The 14,100-nt window shown below is 41.6% G+C and overlaps 1 long non-coding RNA gene across 1 annotated transcript in view; it reads left to right on the top strand.

Moving 5' to 3' along the window:
- The window catches only part of LOC133545566 (uncharacterized), a 142,793-nt gene that overhangs the window by 43,320 nt on the left and 85,373 nt on the right, over positions 1 to 14,100 (top strand). The gene's annotated exons all lie outside the window — the stretch shown is intronic.

The raw sequence follows: 14,100 nt of genomic DNA, 5'->3' as shown, positions 1-14,100 counted from the left end.
CTGCAACGTGTTGTTCGGGACTAAAGAGGACCGGGCAGGTAAGGCAAGTCCAGCTGGCGTGAGGGGGGGAGAAGGGGGATAGTAAAGCCCTTCCGTTTATGAATTCTTCCCACTCCTCACTCCGTCTTACCTTACCCCGTACCTCTACTTTTCTCCTGAACCCGGTCCCCGCCGTGCTAAGCACTGCAACGTGTTGTTCGGGACTAAAGAGGACCGGGCAGGTAAGGCAAGTCCAGCTGGCGTGAGAGGGGGGGAGAAGGGGGATAGTAAAGCCCTTCCGTTTATGGATTCTTCCCACTCCTCACCCCGTCTTACCTTATCCCGTACCTCTACTTTTCCCCGGCCCCTGGTCTCCGCCGTGCTAAGCACTGCAATGTGTTGTTCAGGACTTAAGAGGACCGGGCAGGTAAGGCAAGTCCAGCTGGCGTGAGAGGGGGGGAGAAGGGGGATAGTAAAGCCCTTCCGTTTATGGATTCTTCCCACTCCTCACTCCGTCCTACCTTATCCCGTACCTCTACTTTTCTCCTGAACCCGGTCCCCGCCGTGCTAAGCACTGCAATGTGTTGTTCGGGACTTAAGAGGACTGAGCAAGTAAGGCAAGTCCAGCTGGCGTGGGGGTGGGGGGAGAAGGGGGCTAATAAAGCCCTTCCGTTTATGGATTCTTCCCACTCCTCACTCCGTCTTACCTGACCCCGTACCTCTACTTTTCTCCTGAACCCGGTCCCCGCCGTGCTAAGCACTGCAACGTGTTGTTCGGGACTTAAGAGGACCGGGCAGGTAAGGCAAGTCCAGCTGGCGTGGGGGTGGGGGGAGAAGGGCGCTAATAAAGCCCTTCCGTTTATGGATTCTTCCCACTCCTCACTCCGTCTCACCTTATCCCGTACCTCTACTTTTCTCCGGAACCCGGTCCCCGCCGTGCTAAGCACTGCACCGTGTTGTTCGGGACTTAAGAGGACCGGGCAGGTAAGGCAAGTCCAGCTGGCGTGGGGGCGGGTGGATGGGGGGGGGGGGATAGTAAAGCCCTTCTGTTTATGGATTCTTCCCACTCCTCACCCCGTCTTACCTTATCCCGTACCTCTACTTTTCCCCGGCCCCGGTCCCCGCCGTGCTAAGCACTGCAACGTGTTGTTCGGGACTTAAGAGGACCGGGCAGGTAAGGCAAGTCCAGCTGGCGTGGGGGTGGGGGGAGAAGGGGGCTAATAAAGCCCTTCCGTTTATGGATTCTTCCCACTCCTCACTCCGTCTTACCTTATCCCGTACCTCTACTTTTCCCGGAACCCGGTCCCCACCGTGCTAAGCACTGCACCGTGTTGTTCGGGACTTAAGAGGACCGGGCAGGTAAGGCAAGTCCAGCTGGCGTGGGGGTGGGGGGAGAAGGGGGCTAATAAAGCCCTTCCGTTTATGGATTCTTCCCACTCCTCACCCCGTCTTACCTTATCCCGTACCTCTACTTTTCCCCGGCCCCGGTCCCCGCCGTGCTAAGCACTGCAACGTGTTGTTCGGGACTTAAGAGGACCGGGCAGGTAAGGCAAGTCCAGCTGGCGTGGGGGTGGGGGGAGAAGGGGGCTAATAAAGCCCTTCCGTTTATGGATTCTTCCCACTCCTCACTCCGTCTTACCTTATCCCGTACCTCTACTTTTCCCGGAACCCGGTCCCCACCGTGCTAAGCACTGCACCGTGTTGTTCGGGACTTAAGAGGACCGGGCAGGTAAGGCAAGTCCAGCTGGCGTGGGGGTGGGGGGAGAAGGGGGCTAATAAAGCCCTTCCGTTTATGGATTCTTCCCACTCCTCACCCCGTCTTACCTTATCCCGTACCTCTACTTTTCCCCGGCCCCGGTCCCCGCCGTGCTAAGCACTGCAACGTGTTGTTCGGGACTAAAGAGGACCGGGCAGGTAAGGCAAGTCCAGCTGGCGTGGGGGTGGGGGGAGAAGGGGGCTAATAAAGCCCTTCCGCTTATGGATTCACCCTCCATAAACAACACTTTAGCATTCCCTTTGAACGTGGCGACATCGTATAATACAATGCAAAAAATAAATAAAAAAGGCGCAACCCCATTCTCATGATGCCGGCACAAACAAGCTGGTGCTGTGTGCATCCTCGCCGGGACTTTGAAAGGGGAAGCGCGTCGGATTCCCCGGGGAATAAACAGCCGCGGAAGACGGGTAACTAGGCTGCGTTCAAAAAATACGCCCGACGTCACAAACAACGGAGGGGGCTCACTCTGGAGGTAATCAATATTTCATCAGCTCAGTCTTGTTTGCTCATGCAGGCGATGCGAGGGCTAATGAGGTGACAATGTGCTCACCAAAAAGAAGCCCTTGAGGAAGATCTTTACTGGGCGGCACATACCGAGAAAGCGCCTTCTGATCTTGTTTTCCCCCCCGCACAAAATGCACGTTTTTCCTCCCCAGACGAGGTTGCTATTTTTTTTTTTTTTTCATTCTTGAACAATACTTAACCCTGCACACTCGCTCGGATTAATCGAGGAAATATTATATAATATTTGCTTACATGTCCCTCGGCAAGTTTCACGGCAATAAGGCCCATTTGGTAGCCCGTCCACAAGCTTCTGCTTGAATTTTTTTGACCACTCCTCTTGACAAAATTGGTGCAGTTCAGCTAAATTGGTTCGACTTGTTTCTTCAGTCAGGACTTTGGGAAGGCCATTCTAAAACCTTCGTTCTAGCCTGATTTAGCCATTCCTTTACCACCTTTGACGGGTGTTTGGGGGTCATTGTCATGTTGGAACACCCAACTGTGCCCGAGACCCAACCTCCGGGCTGATGATTTTAGCTTGTCCTGAAGAATTTTTTCATTGTCCCGTTTACTCTCTGTAAAGCACGAGTTCCATTGGCAGCCAAACAGGCCCAGAGCATAATACTACCACCACCATGCTTGACAGTAGGTCTGGTGTTCCTGGGAGCAAAGGCCTCACTTTTTCTCCTCCAAACATAATGCTGGGTTTTGTGGCCAAAAAGCTAAATTTTTGTTTCATCTGACATCATCTGGACAAAGATAGGATTTCTGGAGAATAGTATATATATGTATGTATGTATATATGTATGTGTCTATATGTATGTATGTATGTATACATGTGTGTATGTATACATGCATGTACAGCTGTATGTATATATGTATATAAATATATGTATATATGTATGTATGTATATATGTATGTATATATGCATATGTATATACAGTATGTATGTATGTATATGTATATATACAGTATATATATGTATATATATATATGTATGTATATATATATATATATATATATATATATATACACGACTTGTCCAGGGTGTACCCCGCCTTCCGCCCGATTGTAGCTGAGATAGGCGCCAGCGCCCCCCGCGACCCCGGAGGGGAATGGGCGGTAGAAAATGGATGGATATATATATATATATATATATATATATATATATATATATATATATATATATATATATATATATATATATATATATATATATATATATATATATATATATATATATATATATATATATATATATATATATATATATATATATATATGATTGGCGACACTAAATGGTCCCGAGTGTGTGAATGTTGTCCGTCTATTTGTGTTGGCCCTGTGATATGGAGGCGACTTGTCCAGGGTGTAACCCGCCTTCCGCCCGAATGCAGCTGAGATAGGCTCCAGCAACCCAACAATAGACAATGGATGGAGGTGAAAATACGGAATTCTAGTGATTCTTGGGAATGTTTGGTAGTTTGCTTGTCTGAGGTGAGTGGAGTGTGTGGGTGTGGAAGGTGGTGAGAAATGTGGGAGTTGTGCATGTTTGAAAAATGGCCCGTTCAATGTCAGTTGAAAACCAGGAATTCTGAGTATTCCCACATAAAATAAAGTGTCTATTGTTAAAAAAGCCCCAATATATTTGCAGTTTAGAACCTAAATGGAGGAATGAAGTCCTTGCAGACTCTGGACGTAGTAGAACCCAATGTAGTCTACATCAGTGCTCCCCAACAACCGGGCCGCGGCTCGATGGTACCGGGCCGCAGAATTATTTTCTTATTTTTTTAAAAATAAATCAACATAAAAAACACAATGTACACTTATAAATAGTGCACCAACCTAAAAAAAACTCCCTTTTTCATGACAAAAAAAATAAATGATGTGGACAAGTGGTCCCCAACCACCGGACCGATTGGTACCGGGTCGCAAAGAAAAAAAGAAAAAAAAATTATTATTATTTTTTTTAATTATTAAATCAACATAAAAAACACAAGATACACTTACAATTGGTGCACGAACCCAAAAAACTCCCTTTTTCATGACAAAAGATAAGATGTAGACCAGTGGTGCCCAACCACCGATTGGTACCGGGGCGCACAGGAAATTAAAAGAAAAAAAAAAATTATTATTATTTTTTTTAATTATTAAATCAACATAAAAACACAAGATACACTTTTAATTAGTGCACCAACCCAAAAAAACTCCCTTTTTCATGACAAAGAAAAAAAAATGATGTAGAGCAGTGGTCCCCAACCACCGGACCGATTGGTACCGGGCCGCACAGGAAATACATTTTTTTTTTTAATTATTCTTATTTTTTTTGATTATTAAATCAACATAAAAAAACACAAGATACACTTACAATTAGTGCACCAACCCAAAAAAACTCCTTTTTTCATGACAAAAAAAAAAAAAAATTAAGTATACCAGTGGCCCCCAACCACCGGACCGATTGGTACCGGGCCGCACAGGAAAAAAAAAAAAAAAGTTATAAATTTTTTAATTTATTAAATCAACATAAAAAACACAAGATACACTTACAATTAGTGCACCAACCCAAAAAAAACTCCCTTTTTCATGACCAAAAGATAAATAAATGATATAGACAAGTGGTCCCCAACCACCAGACCGATTGGTACCGGGCCGCACAGGAAATAAAAAATAAAAAAAAATTATTATTATTTTTTAATTTATTAAATCAACATAAAGAGCACAAGATACACTTAAAATTAGTGCACCAACCCCAAAAAACTCCCTTTTTCATGACAAAAAAAAAAAAAAAAATTAAGTATACCAGTGGCCCCCAACCACCGGACCGATTGGTACCGGGCCGCACAGGAAAAAAAAAAAAAAAAAGTTATACATTTTTTAATTTATTAAATCAACATAAAAAACACAAGATACACTTAAAATTAGTGCACCAACCCCAAAAAAAACTCCCTTTTTCATGACCAAAAAATAAATAAATGATGTAGACAAGTGGTCCCCAACCACCAGACCGATTGGTACCGGGCCGCACAGGAAATAAAAAAAAAATAAAAAATTATCTTTTTTTTTAAAATTATTATTAAATCAACATAAAAAACACAAGATACACTTAAAATTAGTGCACCAACCCAAAAAAACTTCCTTTTTCATTACAAAAAAAAAAAAAAATGTAGACCAGTTGTCCCCAACCACTGGACCGATTGGTACCGGGCCGCACTGGAAAAAAAAAAAAAAAAAAAATTTTTTATAAATGTTTTAATTATTAAATCAACATAAAAAAACACAAGATACACTTAAAATTAGTGCACCAACCCCAAAAAAAACTCCCTTTTTCATGACCAAAAAATAAATAAATGATGTAGACAAGTGGTCCCCAACCACCAGACCGATTGGTACCGGGCCGCACAGGAAATAAAAAAAAAATAAAAAATTGTCTTTTTTTTTTTTAATTATTATTAAATCAACATAAAAAACACAAGATACACTTAAAATTAGTGCACCAACCCCAAAAAACTCCCCTTTTCATGACAAAAAAAAAAATGATGTAGACAAGTGGTCCCCAACCACCGGACCGATTGGTACCGGGCCGCACAGGAAAAAAAAAAATAAATAAATAAATTTTATAAATGTTTTAATTATTAAATCAACATAAAAAACACAAGATACACTTACAATTAGTGCACCAACCCCAAAAAAACCTCCCTTTTTCATAACAAAAAAAAACAAATGATGCAGATCAGTGTTCCCAACCACCGGACCGATTGGTACCGGGTCACCCAGGAAATAGATATATTTTTATTTTTTATTTTTATTATTATTAAATCCACATAAAAACACATTATACATCAATATAGATCAATACAGTCTGCAGGGATACAGTCCCCCCCCCCGCCCAACCCCCCAACCCCCCACCGGTCCGTGGGACAAATTTTCAAGCGTTGAGCGGACCGCAGCTACAAAAAAGTTGGGGACCAGTGGTCTACATCAAGGAACTCCAAGCCATGTCATCAAAGATCTCCCCGCAGAGCCCCCCCCAACCCCCCCCCCCCCCGCCCAACCCCCCCACACCCCCACTCCCGTCTAAGCGCCCTATTTGCCACACTTGTGTAGCATCGCGCAACGCCGGGTAAAAAAAAAAAAAAAAAAAAGTCTGCCTTTGCTTCATCTTTTTTTACAGTTTTGTGTGTCACCGAGAGAGAAACTGAAACCAAGAGTGGGACTTTTAAAAATTCAAAAGCTTTTGTTGCTGCCAGAGAACAGAAGGCTGACAAAGTTTTATGGAGGCAACCATGAAGTCTGCCTCATTAGATAGAATAGCTGTTCCATATTCAGGGTCTCTGCGGGGCCCAACCCATGCCAGGAGTGGGCCAAAAACGCTTCGTTCCGCCAGAGTCCATGCCTTTATTTTTTTTTTGGGGCTTTGCGTTCTGGGGTCGGCCAGAGGGGGGTGGGTGGCGTCTTAAAAACCTGGATTTCCTCATAGAGTCAAGCGAACTCCAAATCCATGTGAGACAAAAGTTCAGTACTTGGTGCATCTCAACATTCAAGACACACGTCCTGTTATTTAGGGATAAAGTGAATTTCACCCATGATAATAACCCTGTCTGCCACACTGATATAAACCCAAACAGTCAATATTTGAGGAACTTTTCACCGTTCACAGAAATGCAAAGAGGGTTCAAACGAATCGTTTCACTCCTAAAAGCCACACCTTGCTACACTATATTGCCAAAAGTATTTGGCCACCCTTCCAAAAGATGAGAATCAGGTGTTCTAATCAAGCACTTAGGCATAGAGACTGTTTCTACAAACATTTGTGAAAAGGGGGCCGCTCTCAGTGATTTCCAGCATGGAACCGTCATAGGATGCCACCTGTGCAACAAATCCAGTCGTGAAATTTCCTCGCTCCTAAGTATTCCAAAGTCAACTTTATCATAAGAAAAGGGAAGATTTTTGGGAACAACAGCAACTCAACCACCAAGTGGTCGGCCACGTAAACTGACAGAGAAGGGGTCAGCGGAGGAATCATGGTGTGGGGTTGTTTTTCAGGAGCTGAGCTCGGCCCCTTAGTTCCAGTGAACGGAACTTTGAATGCTCCAGGATACCAAAATATTTTTGGAGAATTCCATGCTCCCAACCTCGTGGGATACAGTTTGGAGCAGCCCACTTCCTCTTCCAACATAGCTGTGCACCACTGAACAAAGCAAGGTCCATAAAGCCATGAATGACAGAGTCTGGTGTAGATGAACTTGACTGGCCTGCACAGAGTCCTGACCTGAACCCGATTGAACACTTTTGGGGTGAATTACAGTGTTTCCCCCAGACTACAGACTGTGGTGAAGTAGGCCGGCTTCGTCGCATGAAGTAGCCTACAATTTTCGGTTGTGTTTCTGAATGTCGATATACAATATATATCTCGATATTTTTTCCGTAAAGTAAAATGCTCCAGGATACCAAAACCTCTTGGACAGTTTGGAGCGGGGCCCCTTCCTCTTCCAACATGACTGTGAACCAGTGCACAAAGCAAGGTCCTTAAAGACATGGATGACGGAGTCTGGTGTGGATGAACTTGACTGGCCTGCACAGAGTCCTGACTTGAACCTTTGGGATGAATTAGAACGGAGCATTGTCGACCAACATCAGTGTGTGACCTCCCCGATGCGCTTTTGGATCGGCACATTCCGGACCGCATTGTGCTGAGTATGGAATTTGGTGGAGGAGGAATCATGGTGTGGGGTTGTATGTAGGAGTTAGTCGTGCGGGTTCCCAGGACCACCAAGGAAGGACATTGCTTTCGAGCAGGTTTGACTTGCTTTATTTTTCAATATAGTTTGTCTGCGGTCGGGTCGCTTTTCAGTTCCTACTCCACTGCTCGCTCCTCGGTCGCCCCAGTCGTCGCTGTCTTCGGCTTGCTCTGTGTTGCTCTCGCTCTTCAGGTACTGCTGCGGGTTCTCTTCCTCCTTCTGCCTCGATCTCTCCTCCTTCTCCCCTTTTATACATCGTGAGGATAAATGTTAATTGTGTCCCGGTGTGCAAGCCACGCACCTGATCTTGCTTGTAGCGTCGCTTCCGGCACGCCCCGCCTCGCCGCTCGTTCGCCGGCTCCGCCTCTCCACACACTGAAAGGAACTTTGAATGCTCCATGATACCAAAACCTCTTGGACAGTTTGGAGCGGGGCCCCTTCCTCTTCCGACATGACTGTGCACCAGTGCACAAAGCAAGGTCCATAAAGACATGGGTGAAGGAGTCTGGTGTGGATGAACTTGACTGGCCTGCACAGAGTCCTGACCTGAACCTGATATAACACCTGTGTGATGAATTATAACGGCACATTTCGAACTGCATTGTTCCGAGTGTGAAATTTGGTGGAGGAGGAATCATGGTGTGGGGTTGTTTTTACGAGTTAGTTACAGTGAAAGGAACTTTGAATGCCCCAGGAACCCAAAACCTCTTGGACAGTTTGGAGCGGGGCCCCTTCCCTTTCCAACATGACTGTGCACAAAGCAAGGTCCATGAAGACATGGATGACGGAGTCTGATGTGGATAAACTTGACTGGCCTGCACAGAGTCCTGACCTGAACCTGATATAACACCTGTGTGGTGAATTACAACGGCACATTTCGAACTGCATTGTTCCGAGTGTGAAATTTGGTGAAGGAGGAATCATAGTTTGGGTTTTTTTTTTATGAGTTAGTTACTGTGAAAGGAACTTTGAATGCTCCAGGATACCAAAACCTCTTGGACAATTTGGAGCAGGGCCCCTTCCTCTTCCAACATGACTGTGCACAAAGCAAGGTCCATAAAGACATGGATGACGGAGTCTGATGTGGATGAACTTGACTGGCCTGCACAGAGTCCTGACCTGAACCTGATATAACACCTGTGTGGTGAATTACAACGGCACATTTCGAACTGCATTGTTCCGAGTGTGAAATTTGGTGAAGGAGGAATCATGGTTTGGGGTTGTTTTTACGAGTTAGTTACTGTGAAAGGAACTTTGAATGCCCCAGGATACCAAAACCTCTTGGACAATTTGGAGCGGGGCCCCTTCCTCTTCCAACATGACTCTGCACCAGTGCACAAAGCAAGGTCCATGAAGACATGGATGACGGAGTCTGATGTGGATGAACTTGACTGGCCTGCACAGAGTCCTGACCTGAACCTGATACAACACCTGTGTGATGAATTACAACGACACATTTCGAACTGCTTTGTTCCGAGTGTGAAGTTTGGTGGAGGAGGAATCATGGTGTGAGGTTGTTTTTACGAGTTAGTTACAGTGAAAGGAACTTTGAATGCCCCAGGAACCCAAAACCTCTTGGACAGTTTGGAGCGGGGCCCCTTCCCTTTCCAACATGACTCTGCACCAGTGCACAAAGCAAGGTCAATAAAGACATGGATGACGGAGTCTGATGTGGATGAACTTGACTGGCCTGCACAGAGTCCTGACCTGAACCTGATATAACACCTGTGGGATGAATTACAATGGCACATTTCGAACTGCATTGTTCCGAGTGTGAAATTTGGTGGAGGAGGAATCATGGTTTGGGGTTGTTTTTACGAGTTAGTTACTGTGAAAGGAACTTTGAATGCCCCAGGATACCAAAACCTCTTGGACAATTTGGAGCGGGGCCCCTTCCTCTTCCAACATGACTCTGCACCAGTGCACAAAGCAAGGTCCATGAAGACATGGATGACGGAGTCTGATGTGGATGAACTTGACTGGCCTGCACAGAGTCCTGACCTGAACCTGATACAACACCTGTGTGATGAATTACAACGACACATTTCGAACTGCTTTGTTCCGAGTGTGAAGTTTGGTGGAGGAGGAATCATGGTGTGAGGTTGTTTTTACGAGTTAGTTACAGTGAAAGGAACTTTGAATGCCCCAGGAACCCAAAACCTCTTGGACAGTTTGGAGCGGGGCCCCTTCCCTTTCCAACATGACTCTGCACCAGTGCACAAAGCAAGGTCCATAAAGACATGGATGACGGAGTCTGGTGTGGATGAACTTGACTGGCCTGCACAGAGTCCTGACCTGAACCTGATATAACACCTGTGTGATGAATTACAACGACACATTTCGAACTGCTTTGTTCCGAGTGTGAAATTTGGTGGAGGAGGAATCATGGTGTGGGGTTGTTTTTACGAGTTAGTTACAGTGAAAGGAACTTTGAATGCCCAGGGATACCAAAACCTCTTGGACAATTTGGAGCGGGGCCCCTTCCTCTTCCAACATGACTCTGCACCAGTGCACAAAGCAAGGTCCTTAAAGACATGGATGACGGAGACTGGTGTGGATTAACTTGACTGGCCTGCACAGAGTCCTGACCTGAACCTGATATAACACCTGTGTGATGAATTACAACGGCACATTTCGAACTGCATTGTTCCGAGTGTGAAATTTGGTGGAGGAGGAATCATGGTGTGAGGTTGTTTTTACGAGTTAGTTACAGTGAAAGGAACTTTGAATGCCCCAGGATAGCAAAACCTCTTGGACAATTTGGAGCGGGGCCCTTTCCTCTTTCAACATGACTCTGCACAAAGCAAGGTCCTTAAAGACATGGATGACGGAGTCTGGTGTGGATGAACTTGACTGGACTGCACAGAGTCCTGACCTGAACCTGATATAACACCTGTGTGATGAATTACAATGGCACATTTCGAACTGCATTGTTCCGAGTGTGAAATTTGGTGAAGGAGGAATCATGGTTTGGGGTTGTTTTTACGAGTTAGTTACTGTGAAAGGAACTTTGAAAAACCCAGGATAGCAAAACCTCTTGGACAATTTGGAGCAGGGCCCTTTCCTCTTCCAACATGACTGTGCACAAAGCAAGGTCCTTAAAGACATGGATGACGGAGTCTGGTGTGGATGAACTTGACTGGCCTGCACAGAGTCCTGACTTGACCCCGATAAAACACCTTTTAGTTCCAGTGAAAGGAACTTCGAATGCTCCATAGGATGGCATGGGAAAGTAACTAAGGAGGGAAGGCAGTGCCGTAGAGTTTTCATAGAAAAAAAAAAAAAAACGAAAACTTTATGCACATATCTGGGAGTGGAGGGTGAAGACAAGTGTTGGGGGTGGATTAGGAAGGCGTCTTCAAAGTCTTGCTTTTATGTGTGTGTCCTAGATCCTTCTTGATATCCTTTTGATTGTACAAAAAACCGGCAAGTCAGGCTGTGCAGCTTGGGGCTGAGATAATGGGGGGGGGGGGGGGGGGGGGGCTTTCCCTATTAAGCTCGTTAGGGGCTCCTAATTAGACTGAAAGACACACCATTAGAGGCGTTTAGTGGTGGGTCTAGACCGGGGGTCAGCAACCTTTTTGAAACCAAGAGCTACTTCTTGGGTACTGATTAATGCCAAGGGCTACCAGTTTGATACACACTTCAATAAATGGCCAGAAATAGCCAATTTGCTCAATTTACCTTTCATAAATAAATATATATATATATATATATATAAATGGGTATTTCCGTCATACATTTTTTTTCCTTTTACGGAAGTTTTTTTGTAGAGAATAAATGAAGGAAAAAAACACTTAATTGAAGGGTTTAAAAGAGGAGAAACAGGAAAAAACAATGACATTTTGAAACATAGTTTATCTACAATTTCGACTCTTTAAAATTCAAAATTCAACCGAAAAAAATGAAGAGAAAAACTAGCTAATTCGAATCTTTTGGAAAAAATTTAAAAAATAATTTATGGAACATCATTAGTCATTTTTCCTGATTAAGATGAATTTTAGAATTTTGATGACATGTTTTAAATAGGTTAAAATCCAATCTGCACTTTGTTAGAATATATAACAAATTGGACCAAGCTATATTTCTAACAAAGACAAATGATTATTTCTTCCAGATTTTCCAGAACAAAAATTTTAAAAGAAATTCAAAAGCCTTTGAAATAAGATTTTAATATTATTTTACAGATTTTTTTTAGATTTGCCAGAATATATTTTTTTTAATTTTAAGTATAATAAATAATTAAAAAAATAATTTATGGAACATCATTATTAATTTTTCCTGATTAAGATTATTTTTTTTTAGAATTTTGATGACATGTTTTAAATAGGTTAAAATCTAATCTGCACTTTGTTAGAATATATAACAAATTGGACCAAGCTATATTTCTAACAAAGACAAATCATTATTTCTTCTAGATTTTCCAGAAGAAAAATTTCAAAAGAAATTCAAAAGCCTTTGAAATAAGATTTTAATTTTATTTTACAGATTTTTTTTAGATTTGCCAGAATATATTTTTTTTAATTTTAAGTATAATAAATAATTAAAAAAATAATTTATGGAACATCATTATTAATTTTTCCTGATTGAGATTATTTTTGTAGAATTTTGATGACATGTTTAAAATAGGTTAAAATCCAATCTGCACTTTGTTAGAATATATAACAAATTGGACCAAGCTATATTTCTAACAAAGACAAATCATTATTTCTTCCAGATTTTCCAGAACAAAAATTTTAAAAGAAATTCAAAAGACTTTGAAATAAGATTTAAATTTGATTCTACAGATTTTCTAGATTTGCCAGAATAAATTTTTGGAATTTTAATAAGTTTGAAGAAATATTTCACAAATATTCTTCGTCGAAAAAAAAGAAAAACTAGCTAATTCTAATCTTTTTTAATTTTTTTAAAAAAATAATTTATGGAACATCATTAGTAATTTTTCCTGATTAAAATTAATTTTAGAATTTTGATGACATGTTTTAAATAGGTTAAAATCCAATCTGCACTTTGTTAGAATATATAACAAATTGGACCAAGCTATATTTCTAACAAAGACAAATCATTATTTCTTCCAGATTTTCCAGAACAAAAATTTTAAAAGAAATTCAAAAGACTTTGAAATAAGATTTAAATTTGATTCTACAGATTTTCTAGATTTGCCAGAATAAATTTTTGGAATTTTAATAAGTTTGAAGAAATATTTCACAAATATTCTTCGTCGAAAAAAAAGAAAAACTAGCTAATTCTAATCTTTTTTAATTTTTTTAAAAAAATAATTTATGGAACATCATTAGTAATTTTTCCTGATTAAAATTAATTTTAGAATTTTGATGACATGTTTTAAATAGGTTAAAATCCAATCTGCACTTTGTTAGAATATATAACAAATTGGACCAAGCTATATTTCTAACAAAGACAAATCATTATTTCTTCTAGATTTTCCAGAAGAAAAATTTTAAAAGAAATTCAAAAGCCTTTGAAATAAGATTTAAATTTTATTTTACAGATTTTTTTAGATTTGCCAGAATATATATTTTTTAATTTTAAGTATAATAAAAAATAAAATAAAAAACTCAAATCTAGAATTAAATTACAATGTATTTATTATTCTTTACAATAAAAAAACTAAAAATTTACTTGAACATTGATTTAAATTGTCAGGAAAGAAGAGGAAGGAATTTAAAAGGTAAAAAATGTATATGTGTTTAAAAATCCTAAAAATCATTTTTAAGGTTGTATTTTTTCTCTAAAATCTTTCTGAAAGTTATAAGAAGCAAAGTAAAAAAAAATTATTTAAACAAGTGAAAACCAAATATTTTCTTGGATTTTCAAATTCTATTTGAGTTTTGTGTCTCTTAGAATTAAAAATGTCGAGCAAAGCTAGTAAATAAATACAATTTAAAAAAAAAAATAGAGGCAGCTCACTGGTAAGTGCTGCCATTTGAGCTATTTTTAGCGGGCGACTCATCTGGTCCTTACGGGCAACCGCGTTGGTGACCCTTGGTCTAGGGTTGGCGGGGCAGATGGACGCAGCTGCGGGGGCCGCCCTGACCCCCCCCTGACCCCGCCACAGATGTCCCCAACTCGGCCCTCCTTTGGAG

The sequence above is a fragment of the Nerophis ophidion genome, linkage group LG02 (assembly GCF_033978795.1).
Source record: "Nerophis ophidion isolate RoL-2023_Sa linkage group LG02, RoL_Noph_v1.0, whole genome shotgun sequence".
Classification (NCBI taxonomy): domain Eukaryota; kingdom Metazoa; phylum Chordata; class Actinopteri; order Syngnathiformes; family Syngnathidae; genus Nerophis; species Nerophis ophidion.
The sequence above is the reverse complement of the archived record's forward strand: the minus strand, read 5'-3'. Positions and strand labels throughout refer to the sequence as shown.